At 33.6% G+C, this 12,875-nt stretch overlaps 1 long non-coding RNA gene across 1 annotated transcript; it reads right to left on the reverse strand.

Moving 5' to 3' along the window:
- Window positions 1-555: 555 nt before the first annotated feature.
- Window positions 556-7,757, reverse strand: LOC116229043 (uncharacterized). Its single transcript, XR_004166931.2, has 3 exons — window positions 7,691-7,757; window positions 3,561-3,783; window positions 556-909 (listed from the first exon to the last, which is right to left on the reverse strand). It is a non-coding gene; the product is annotated as an uncharacterized LOC116229043 (long non-coding RNA).
- Window positions 7,758-12,875: the final 5,118 nt, after the last annotated feature.

Here is a 12,875-nt window from a genome sequence, read left to right on the forward strand (position 1 = left end):
TATTTTGATTCAGCAGAGTAATTCTGTAAATGTTGATACACGATAGATTTAGAGTCAAGATTTACACATTTGCAGGTTTGGGTAGCAGTTGAAAAACAGTTTTGGAGGCTTTGTGAAATTAAAAAAAAATGACAGAGGTACATACATATTTTTTGGACCTGAATTAGAGCATTTTAAAATGAGAAAATCCTTTCACAATCTGGCATTTACAGGCCTGAAACTTGTAATTACAGAATGAGTTCACCATCAAGTGATCCAAGGGAGAAAGTTGGATTTTAAAAAAGTATTAATAAAGAAGATAAATTATGTCTAAGAGCAGAATAGAATTCTACAGGAAAGAGTTTTCAGGAAATAAGATTCCAATAAAATTTAAAAGTTATTTATTAATAAAAAATATTATCTTAAAGACTACATTTTGAGAAGTTAGATGAAATCAGGTTTAAAAATAATTTTTTTCAGAGTTTGAATTTTGCTTTCATAACAACATTCAAAATACAAAGTCATATTTCAATTTAAAATGTAAGATGCTTTTTGAAGTGTTGAAAAATTCTAACATAATTTAAACCTTTAATTCCATTTTTTGTCTAAAAAATTGAAGTCAGTTTCAAAGGAAAACTTCTATTCCTACAACATATTTTCTAACAGGAAAATATAATAATTCAGAAAGTGTTCAAGTATCTTTATCAATTTTTATAATAATAAAGCTAACAGTTTATTATAAATTGCAGCTTTACAGACAACTTATTTAACACTGCTTAACAATGAATTAATCCCATTCAAGGTATTCTGGTTACAAGTAACACTAATGATGTCTTCCAGAATGAGGCAAGCAAACATCGTTTTTTCCTGTGTGAGCTCCTTGCTATTCTATTTATCTTCCAGCCATAGTTGGAGGTCATTTTCAAACAGCTAGATTTAATGAAAATAAGAAAAGAATTTAATACTCTTGAAAATTCCAGTTTGGATACTTGTGTAACATTTCTATGACTCTTTGCTAGTCCTAGTTGTTAGAATTAAAAGACATCATGCACAGGAAAGGTATACAGCATATGCTGTATACAAGGACAATTGCTATTCCATCCACCATAAAAAAAACTGGTGACTCTCATTCACTGTGATTGGGCCAGGATAAAATTGGGAGGCTGAAAAAGCCAGCAAAAAAACTGTAAACTTATAGCAAAAGATTGTTGATCTGTATGAATTGTTATGAAAAAGATTTTTTTTTTTTAATGTGGAAAACTAAAGAAGTTATAAGCTACTTTAAATGCATTCATGACATAATTACATTGTATGCACTGTGGTTTGACTTAAGAGTCATGATTTTTGGTAAAATTTCAAAGAAAACCTTATTAAATCATGATAGATAATGTTTATTGAGAATAGATTTTCTGAGCACCTATGATATGGTTCTAAAGCAGAAAACAGGAGGATTGCTGAATACATACTATGTTCTCATGATGTTTTTTCATAAAGACGTAACATTGTACCTTCAATAATGAGTTGCTGTTGCTCAGGATGTTAAGATTAAAAAAAGTTTTGCAAACACATATCTACCAGAATCAGTTAAGAGCTCTGAAATCATTACCTTTATTGCTGCCTAAAGACATAATGCATTGTAAGCTAGTTGTGGCATTTCTGTTCTGTAACTTTCTAAGCTTTTTTTTTTTGTACTAATATATATGCACTATGTGTATGTCTTGGAACTAAGATTACTAATGAGGGCAAAAGGGTGCAGCACATGATATAACATGGCCTTCTTTTTAGGGACAATATTATCAAGTATAAAACATGCTATATCATGTTTCATATCTATCTTTTCATCATACTCTAGTAGATGGATTCTGGGCCGTCACATTCTTATATTGCTTTAATTGCAGTGTTTCAATTACAGTAATGACCAGTAAAAATTAATGGGAGTTTTTAAGTGATGTGAGATCACCCTCCACAGGAAATACTGCAGAATGCAGAATTCCATTGTATCTTGCAAGTTCCAAAAATATATCCATGCACTGCCATACATTTTCAAATAGTACACAGCATTTTTCGCCTATAGTATATCCATATCACTCCATGTTTACCAAAACTGTGAAAACCAACAGAAAACAAACCCCCTGAAAACAATTCCCCTTAGACACCAAATTCTCAAATCTCTCAAAAGACACATTCTTAAATACAAATAGGCAGAGAATTGTGACATAGGATTTATCACATATTTAATAGTCTTCCACAATCCTCTCTCCTCTGCTATATGTTCAGTAAATGAAACAATTTGGAAAAAAAAATCACCCCTATACTGCCATTTTATTAACTTAGATATATATATAGCTCCACATGCTGCACATTTAAATAAAAGTGTATCTCAAAAGTACAACAGCATTTTTGCTAAATTCAAAGCAGAACTGATCCATAATAGTATGTCTTTCTTCACATGTAAGCCCAGAAGATAATTAGAAAACGTATACATGAAACATATATAAATAAAAGTCCCAGAAATGAGGAATTTGTCTGTGCTATCTTCCAAAAGAACTTCCTCTAGTCTGAATAGTATTTCATCTGCTTATCCTTTTCCAGTCCTACATGTTTGGCCTCCACATACAAACATGTAGATGACACAGCCAGACCACTCAATAAAACACTGAAGACATCAAATATCTGTAAAACTAGAAATTAAAGACAAGGCAACAAAATAAGATGTACTTCTCCTTATAAATATATAATTTACTGCAATCAGTAATTTGAGACTTATTGCAGAAAGGTGAGTAAACTTCTCTACAGGTATCTATCCTCTACAGAGCTGAGATTAATCCCCAGAAAACCAATTTAAAAGGTATAGCTATTGCCTCGTTCATTTAGTGATTCAGTGGCATTGCCTTTTCTCCTCCGCTCAGCCCATCTCTGGGCATGACATTGTTTACTATCCTCTATCCTGAACTTTTTTCCTCTTCACACCCATTGCTTCACCACTCAAAAGTGATCCAGAGCACACAATAGCATTCCTGTTCTAATGTTATTCTCACTTTTTATTTCTCTCCATTTGAGAATCCTTCTAAAGATACTGTCCTCTAAGACGACTGTCCCATACAACCAGAGAAAAAAAACAAGCCCTGCTCCTTTTCCCAAGTCTAAAAATGGATACTGGTCACAGTTGCATATCCAACTGATCTGATTAAAACACAGCTACATCTTTCTGATATGAGCAGCACTCTAGTATTTCAAATTGCTCTGTTCCAAGCAGATAACGAAGATTAGAAGCAGTTATTACAGAATCACATAATTGCAGTGGTTGGAAGGCATCACAAGAGACTACTGAGTCCATCCCCCTTCCTAAAGCAGGTTCCCTAACTGTTTGTCACACAGTTATTATTTTGGACTCATGATTAGCTTTTGGTAAGGCATCTGTGCATAATCAATCACAGTGTCACTGTATCATCTAACATCATGATTTTCACAGGTTTTCTCTGTTCTGCATACTCCAATGACAGTGAGCAGGATATTTCACACAGAAATACAAAGAAACATCAGAATAGATATTCTCAAACAATCTGCTCAGATCCCAGTACCTCACAGCCACAGACACCACATGTGGTAACAGGGCAGCAGCAACTGAGGGCTTCACAGCTGGCCAGGAACTAGCAGGATGCAGATGCAGCCCACTGCCTCCACCTCCCCTCTCATCTGGAGATATTCAAAAGGTATTTCTGGGCCCACAGCTTCCACTGATCCTCAGCAGACAGAGAAGCAACAGCACTCCACAACCTCCAAAGGGAAATCAAAGATGGATATCTGGCAGGTGAGAGGAGTAATGATTAATGCTTTTTTAACGTGCCTTTTGTCACTAGTAGCATACACACTATGCTTTGAGACCTCTTCTAATACACATTTGAATGTATGTGAATATAGGTTATTACTTTCCTATTTTTTCCCCATCCTTCAAACAATCAAAACACTGATCATCTCATGATTCAATCCTACTGTTTACACTTAGTAAGTTAGTGTTATTGTTTGCTTGATTTTCAGAAATGTATAACAGAGGGTAAAAATATACGTATATCATCTATAATTGAACAATATGCATTTTTCCTCTTCTGAGTCTTCATGAATTTTATGTATTGAATGAAGTCGCTTTTCAAACAATGTATTTATTTTTACCACTCAAAAATTCCAAAGCCTACAACACTAGGATTTCAGTCTCACCTTCCAAATTTAAATAAAAAAACCCTTAAAGACAATCAATATGCTTTATTACCATAATAACTACCAAAAAAAATGTTGATAGTTATTGTAAGTTCATCCTTTGTTTTACATCCAGTATTCATATTCCTTAGTTGTTTATCTCTAGAAAAGAGAAAACTACAAAAATTTAAGAAAGCACTGAAATTCCCATCCAAATGGGATGACTTTTGAATAAAGCATAATCTGGAGATTTCTGACAACTTGTAGAAGGAATTTATTTAACACGTCAATTCAGGTTAAGTTCATATTGTTGAATTTTACAGGAACAGTTATTGTCACGAGAATAGGGGAAGGCAACAAATATATTGAAAGTAAGCTGACTAGAGCATGCACTGAAATAGCCACATAAGATTGTCCAGAAAAGTTACTGTCAGCCTGATCTTGAAACCACAATACAAGCATAAACTTTTTTTTCCAGTGATACTAAGACAAAATCAAAAGATTCTGCAGTCACAAAAAACCTCACATCTGTCAAAATTCACCTGCCTATTTATGCTACGTTAATTCTTTTTCTAAGCTTCATTTCCAAATGTGTTTCTCCTCTTCACATATCTAAAATTATTTTTCCATTTTCAAATGTTGACAATACTCAAGAAACCAGTTGCTTCTTCATTTCCCCTATAGTCTAAACAAACACTCTCTGATAATTTTATTAAAGAAAGCCCTCCAATACATACTCCATGTTAACTTATTTTGTAAAACCTGAGATTATATTTGCAGTATTTTGGTTTCCAGTCTAAAATTGTGCTCTTTACTCAGTAAGCAGTTTGGTGATTTAATTATACTTCAAGTTTGGCAGTCTTTGTTTTCAGACGAAAAATTAATTTGACCTTATTTGAGCCCTTAAAATTAATCTTCGTTCATTCCAAACTTAATAGAAGATTGGAACCAACAACTATCATATTTCTATGAAGCTGTCTACTTTTCAGAGTAGAAGTTAGATAAATCTAGAACAAAAACAACATAAAGCTTGATTCTGTATTGACCTAGCAGAAATTACCTGCAGTCCCTGAAGATAAGATTGTTTTCTAAAACAAGCAAGATCATTTTATAAAGAAAGATTTTCATCCAATTCCCGTATGATTCTTTTAAATCTCATCTCTACAGTTGCAAAGAGTAAACTGACTTGTGAGACAAAACACTTAATTCAGAAATTAAGTGTCAATCAAAACTGAAATTAAGTCCAATTTGGAAAAAGAAGATAAACCAAATAGCTGCTTCTCTACATTCATGGTTTTTGTAACTCCTTTGTATTAGTGTCATTGTCCAGTGACTTGAGTAATTATAAAACAAAAACAGGAAGTGATACTGTGTTAATAAAACAAATATTCCCATCAGTTTTCCCCCTTATCTATAACTTAGTTGCAAGGACAATTAAAATGCAAGTAATTTGCACCTCTGAAATTTGAATTGAGACAGAAAGCACAAGTTTCTTTAAGCAAGATCACTATTGCTAAATGTAGCAGTGATCTGTGGTAAAGTAGCAGTAATTTTCTGAAGTCGAAGTACACTATTGATGATTTAAGCTCCGCAACTTGATCTAACAGCAAGAAAACACTTCAACAACTTTTTTTTGCTTCTGTGAGAAAAAAGTTTTTATCTCAGTATAAGATTCCTATTTCTCTTTTTACTTGATTTTTAGAGAAAAGATTTTGTATTGCACTTCTTCCATTGTGCTTGCTTCCCAACATACCAATTTTAAATGCCTAGTTTTCTGTCAGCTCTATAAAAAAACAACACAAAACCCTGAGGATGATGTGAGAGGTTTCATAGTCCACTCCAGACAGCAACGAAGCAGACTACCTAGGCCAGGAACCATTCACTTCGATCCAAATAAACAAATATTTTTTTCAGATTGCTACTCCTCAGGTTTTTTAGTTGCATCAAACCCTGTCCATGTTGAGTTCACAATCATGAAGTAACTTGAAAAGTTGAAGTAACAGCATACCCTGAAGCAGACTATGACCTTCACTTATAAATAAGCTCAAAGAAAGCAACCTTTTTAAGGTTCACACCAATGACTGAAATATTCTTGGTTTTCTTGCAGCTAGTAAGAACTAGCTTTTTAGAGCTTTGGAAAGCAGCGATACAAATAAGAGATTAATCATCATCATGCAACAGAATCAATCACTTAAAATGCAAATTTCTAACCTCATCAGTTTGGGAACTATTTGAGCTCCGTAAGTTCAATTTCCTGTTATAATTGAATATATTTAATCACCTATGGGTTCAGTTACACCTATCATTTTAAAACAGGAGCGATCCCTGAAGAAACTTGAAATGATAGGTAATGTAGAACACAAGATCGTAAAGAGACTTTGTTGGTCGTTGAGACCATTCCCTTGCCAGTGCTAGAGCAGATAAACACATCACAAAACCAATTGATCAAGCTTTATTTTGAAAGATACTCATTTTATACTATTGGTTGTTTCCACTTTTTTCTCTCCTATTGTGATTCATCTTTCTCCTTTCCTAAAATGCCAAATCCAGATTCTAAAAATAAAAGTGAATTTTGTTTTATCTTGAATATTTAAAACATAAAAATTAAACAAAACACTATTTGTGTAACTGTAATTCCTTAAGTAAATCACTTCTTTAAAGGGAAAAAAATAATAATTATAGGAGACAAAAAAAAATTGAAAGTGAAGAAAATTAAGACAAACTCTTTCACTCTGCATAAGTTTCTGTTTAGTTCAGGTTTTTTGTGAGTCTAGTTACTATCATCTTCTAGTAAGAATTTCGCATCTTTTTTTAAGTCTCTATCACAAGTTTCTTCTCCTTTACTCTTGTTCCAGAAAATTATGTTTTTTGAGAACAAGTTTTTCTTTTGAGCATAACTTATTAACACTGCAAAGTACCCTGATAAAAATGGAAAAGGAAAAGATACATTTATAACCAAAACATCAGATATCATCTGATTTACCTCATCACACACAGCTTAACAGCATCAGATTTCTCTATCCACGCTTTTATCCACTGCACAAGATTATTTCTAACAGCTGAACCACTTGCAAACCTAGACTAGGTTTTCTCTAAGTTTTACTTGTATGTCCAACAGATATCACTACTGTTAAGACATCTCATCTGCACTTATTGCTTCTATATTTTCAAGCAAATATTTTCAGGTAAATAAAAATACTATAATACAGCTGACTGCAAATGTGGATTTTCAGCTTTGACTGAAATGTTGAGATTCCAAAATGTAATTCCTCCCTACAGTAAGATAAGCGTTCACTTCCACAAAAAGTTTATATCTTACATTTAGTGAGCATGTATAACATGATGGAAAGCACAACAACAACAACAGCAGCAACAGAGCAGCAAGATCGCAGCCAGCAGTGGGCAAGGGATTCATTCATTCAAACATGACAGCAGAAGGCACTAAGAGAGTAGGGAAAGGAGAAAATAAATAAATAAAATAAAAAACACACCTAGAAAAAGCTAAGAAGCTGCTTACCTTCAGAAGACCTCAGGTAGAGACAGATATCCAAAGAGATAACCTTGGCTCCTACCGCCAGTCCTCCTTAAATTAAGTCTGGAAAGGGGTGGATCCTGACTCCACCCCTTCTGGTCTCCTGGGTTGGCTCCACCTTCCCACTAGGTGCTCAATTACTGTTTCAAGCTGTGACTCAGCATTTTCACAATAGCGTGTTATAAATATTCTTGTATGTAACTACATGTCTATGAATAACAGGTGTAGAAAACCTTTTCAGCATTTGTATTTTCTTTTAAAATTATCATCATGAAAAAGTGTAAGCTAAACATTTTTTTATATATCAAAAATAGTAAGAAAATCCAGTTTTATTGAATCCTCATTTTCCTCCAGAAAATTTTTAGCCAGTTGTAATCTTGAATTACAAAATTGTTAAGTGTCTGATGCAAGTCTAGGAAACAAGTTCATACCAGATGCTATACATTACAGTTGTAACTGAGAAATGTATACATATTTTTATCTGCAACATCAAAAAGTTTTTGACCAATTCTTCAATTAAAACTTGGAATCAAGTCTCATAATATTGTGTGATGAAATACTCAAATTTTCTCAATCAATTTAAGTGAAAACTTCAATATAAAGCCAAAATTTAGTTTGGAAATGTGTGTATAAACAATAAATAATATGCAAGCATATTAAACTTGCTGCTAATTTTAAAGATTATAAAATACTAAGTATTTATATAATATGATCAGTTAACAGTCCACAGGGACTTCTTTATCACAAGCTAACAGAAGCAAACATCTCTAGTGCCTGTCTAAATTATGTCTCACTATACAAAATTAAATCTGGCAGAATAATCCACTTGAAATACCAGTCATTGTTATGGATTAATTCAGGTAACTTTAGCAGCTTTGTTGCATTGTTTTTATAGATAGTAAATTTAATTTTATTTCCATTGTTTCAAGTTAAATTTTTGTGACTCATAAGCAGAATTGCAAAGTTCAGCTGATTTTATGAACAATTACAAATGATTTACAAATGCCAAACTCATTGTGTTTGTTGTTATGGTTTTCTTCACCTGCTGCTGTATTCTAAGTATCTGAAGATAGACCTTAAAAAATAAACTATATTGTACTAATCTTCTCAAGAGTGCTAACAGTGAAAAGAAATACCTGTTTTACTGTATAACCTATTCCACTTGTAAAATGTCATGTCTTCTGCAGTCAGTAACTATCACATAGTTCTATCCATTATTTTTAGACTTATATTTTAAAAAGTTTAACAAAACTAAAGAAAAAAAAACAATCTCTAACATCTTTTTTTTTTAATAGATGACAAATGGCATTATATATGAATCATCCAGGTGAATGAGTTTTTTTGCATCACATTACTCATATCACTCTGTTGATGCTTCATGAAGAGCTCTGATTGGATGTTCTATGTAGAAGCATAAGTACCTTTCCCACCATGGTGGGAAACATGTAAGACCTGTTGTCCGGAATTAGACTTCTTTCAAATAACCTATCATTACTAGAAAACAAGAACATCAAAACTGTTTCAGCCATATGTTGGAGTGTTAGAGCTTATGAAACAGTTTGAGAAAACATAACTATAGATAAAAGGTACACGAATTAAAATAACCAGGCAGGAAGAGAGGCAGCTACCACAGAAATAAAAGTACTGGGAAACAGGTGGTTTCTTATTCTTTTTATATGTGTTAGTCAAGATATGATGCCAAATGTAGGTTGTTATATTCAGTATGAACATTAATTTAATAGGTCACAATGTTGTGATTGTGCTTGTTCCCAATGCTTGTTCCAAGCAGAAAAAATGGCACACATTGACATTCACTGATGCTTACTTAAAGTTTATGGAGACCAAAAAGTGAACGTGAGCACAGCACAGCAGGAGTGCGTTTCAGCAGTGGTGACAGCAATGTGAAAAACAAGCCATGTTCTGGATAGCCATGCACAGCTAATACACAACAAAATGAACTTTTCAATCAGCTCATCTGTGCAAGTTGGCTAATAACAATGACTGTCTTGAAAAAGAGTATTCTGTAGCTGACAATTTGCTCTATTATAAATATTGTAACTGAGCTCTTTATATCTGTTGTAGGAGGAATTACTTTCTACTCCAAATGTAAAAACTTGGTATCCTTTTTCAATAGCCTAAATATCATTCTTGCTTGTAGGTCAGTTTTCTCTTTAGAGTTTTCCTTCAGTTTAAGGCAGTAGTGAGTCCTTTGATTCACCTTCATCTTTTGCTCTGTTCGTGTCCTCAGAATTTCATCTGGCTGTAACTACCAATATTTTTTTTCCCATTGCTTCCACTAAACACCCTTCTTGAAAATTACATAGAGATACAAGATTTCTCTTTTTTCAAGCCTATGAAAATCAGTAGAAAGATGTATATTAATTTAAAATGGTTTTGTATTGAGCCTATATTAATATTACATCTACAAAATTATGTTGCCTAGTGATAATCTGAGCTGAGACTTCTCAGCTGTAAAGGAGCTAGCTGCTGTTTTACATTCTAATGTTGCACAGCACTTCAAAGGAGGAGGACTGTGCTCTTACAGGTTGCTTATATTTGAAGCTCCTATTTGACATGGTATATTACATGGTTCTAGTGAATTCCGTTTATTCTCATTTATGGAAGAAACTAATAGTATATTAATGATACTCAAGGTGTCATTTAGAGATCAGGTAGAAGCCTGCAGAGTCATTCTTAATTATAGGGACAGAAACAAAATGTCATCAGATGAAAAATGATCCTGATATTATCAACAGTTTCTTCCAAATAACCATATTATTTCTGAATGAGGATAAATTATATTTTTCCATGCAAAATATGAAGAGCAGTAAAAAGAATCATAATAAACTTTTCTATTTAAATTGTCCAATTAGTTCAGATACTAAATGACGTACTAGGTTAAGCTGTATATAGCAGGATAGCAATGAACGAGTTTTTTCTCTAACCTTTCAGTAGTGCATTACCCATATGCATTTCTAAATAGTAGCTAATATCACTCATTTTTTCTCTTTCTATTACAATTGTTATAGAAAGAATAAGAATTTATTGCAAGTTAGTAGAGAAAGAAAGTTGAAAAGAAAGCTGAAAGAGAATTGAGGCAAAGACAAAGGACAAGAGAACTCTATCAGGGAAGAAGAAAATAAGCTATATGATTGACTAGAAGTGTATTAGGGTTTGATTTTCATTTTTATGTACGGCTTGGTATGATAAAGGTAACACATTGAAAAGCACTGCAATTCCACAAAAGCACTGAATATCAAGGTGGCTAAAGTGCACCTCTTTAATTGCCATCTCATGTTATAATATGTATGGGTTGCTCTGAAAGTAATGCCTCCTATTCATTTCCATGGAAAATACAACAGATACACAGAGTGCAATAACACTAATTGACAGAGCAAATTCTCACCTACAAAACAATCTTTTTCAATATAGTCACTGCCATTTTCAACAGTGACGAACAAGAGCCAGCAGGTCACACTTGTAAGAACCTGCACCACTGGAAGTGACCACTACCACTACTGCTAAAATGCACCATCCACTGCCTCAGTGTGCACACATCCACTGGTCAGCCTCTGCATAAATGTTCAGCAAGTGTCAATGAATGTCAACAGGTGCCATTTTTTCAACTTGGAGGAATTCAGTGACACACTTTTGCTTCTTCTGCACTTCCATGATGAGTACATGTCATACTGCCCCTCTGCTGCCATCTGTCACACAGAAACAAAATGTAACAGCATACTGGTGGGAAGGTTCAACCTCTACTGCTGTGTCACCAACATCTTTTTCTGATGTGGAACAAAATAAGAAAATAGGAGGCACTACTTTTGGAGCAGCCCTAGCAGATTTCCACTTAAAATGTTCAACACAGTTTTCAGAAGATTAGGCTTCAGCTTCTGCTCTGTCATTAGTTTTCTGTATGACTTTAGGAAAGTTGGTTTATTTCTTAGTGTTTAGTTTAACTTCATGTTTTGTTTGCTTGATTGTTACATTTTGTCTAACATTATTTGTTTATGTTGGGCATAGATTTAGGCAAAGATGTTTTCTCAGAATGCATGCATTGTTTTATAAGAAAGGGCCCTTGCTTTGATTGACTGCAGTAACAGTTTAATAGTAATTCATCCAAACCGCCAGCTTCGTGTTACTACAGAAATTCTATAAGAATGCTAAAGACAAACAGCCACAATATATAACAATCCAGTTCTTTTTCTTATGAATTACTGCATAGTGAAAATGAAATAAAATTAATATATTATTTTCTCCCATTGCTTCTTTTAGAATGTAATCTCAAAACACAATTTTTCAGCCCAATATAACAGATGGAACCCATTCTCACTGAGAAAACTAACTCTCTGCCCCAAGAAAGTAACAACATATCTCAAAAAAATAACAGCATTTAACTGAGGGGTAAAATGAACTAGAGAATACAGTACCTTTGGCATTTACATTGTTAGCAAACATGCTGTCATTCTCCTTAATAAATACTTTTGTTTATACATTATTGGAATTACTACAAAAAACTTATGAAAATTACTAGGTTCACTGATGTTCCTCCTGGTTTACAATTTGACATAAGACCTGTAAGATATTAACAGAAGTGCTTCATTAGACCTCAGTGGCTTTTGGATCAGGATTATGCAGCACAAAAGTGAAAACATCCTTAAAATGTTCTGAACTGTGAAATGCAGCTGTAGTGAAAGCCTTAAATATGTTTTTGTACATGAGTAGAAGTTGTTTCGATTAGAAAAGCATTTATCTCCTAAAGCTGCATCGCCAGGTATGCATACATTCGGATTTTTGCAGATGTTTATCTTCTTTTGCTTCAGCTATCACCAGGAAACAGCAAGCACGTTATTAAATGCTCAGGAGGGAGTCTTCTTGGTGGTTTGTGTGCCCAGTGGACCCCAGAATCCAGTAAGAGTTTTCTTGTACTGCCACATGCTCAATACAAATGGCCTCTTCAGAAAATGCATTGGCAGGTACACACTAGCCCATATTTAGCAGGAGTTAGCAGTATTTTTTCCAGGAGTTTGTAAGTTACTCAAATGAAGGTGTCTTTCACACAGATAAACAAAACAGTTCTCTGACCTTATGTTGACCCTTTCTTCTACTTTTTCCAGCTTGAAAATGTCAAGATTTTATTTAAAACATAAAAATATGAAGTTTCTTGATG

The sequence above is a fragment of the Phasianus colchicus genome, chromosome 5, assembly GCF_987193195.1.
Source record: "Phasianus colchicus chromosome 5, bPhaCol1.hap1.1, whole genome shotgun sequence".
NCBI classification, from domain to species: Eukaryota; Metazoa; Chordata; class Aves; order Galliformes; family Phasianidae; genus Phasianus; species Phasianus colchicus.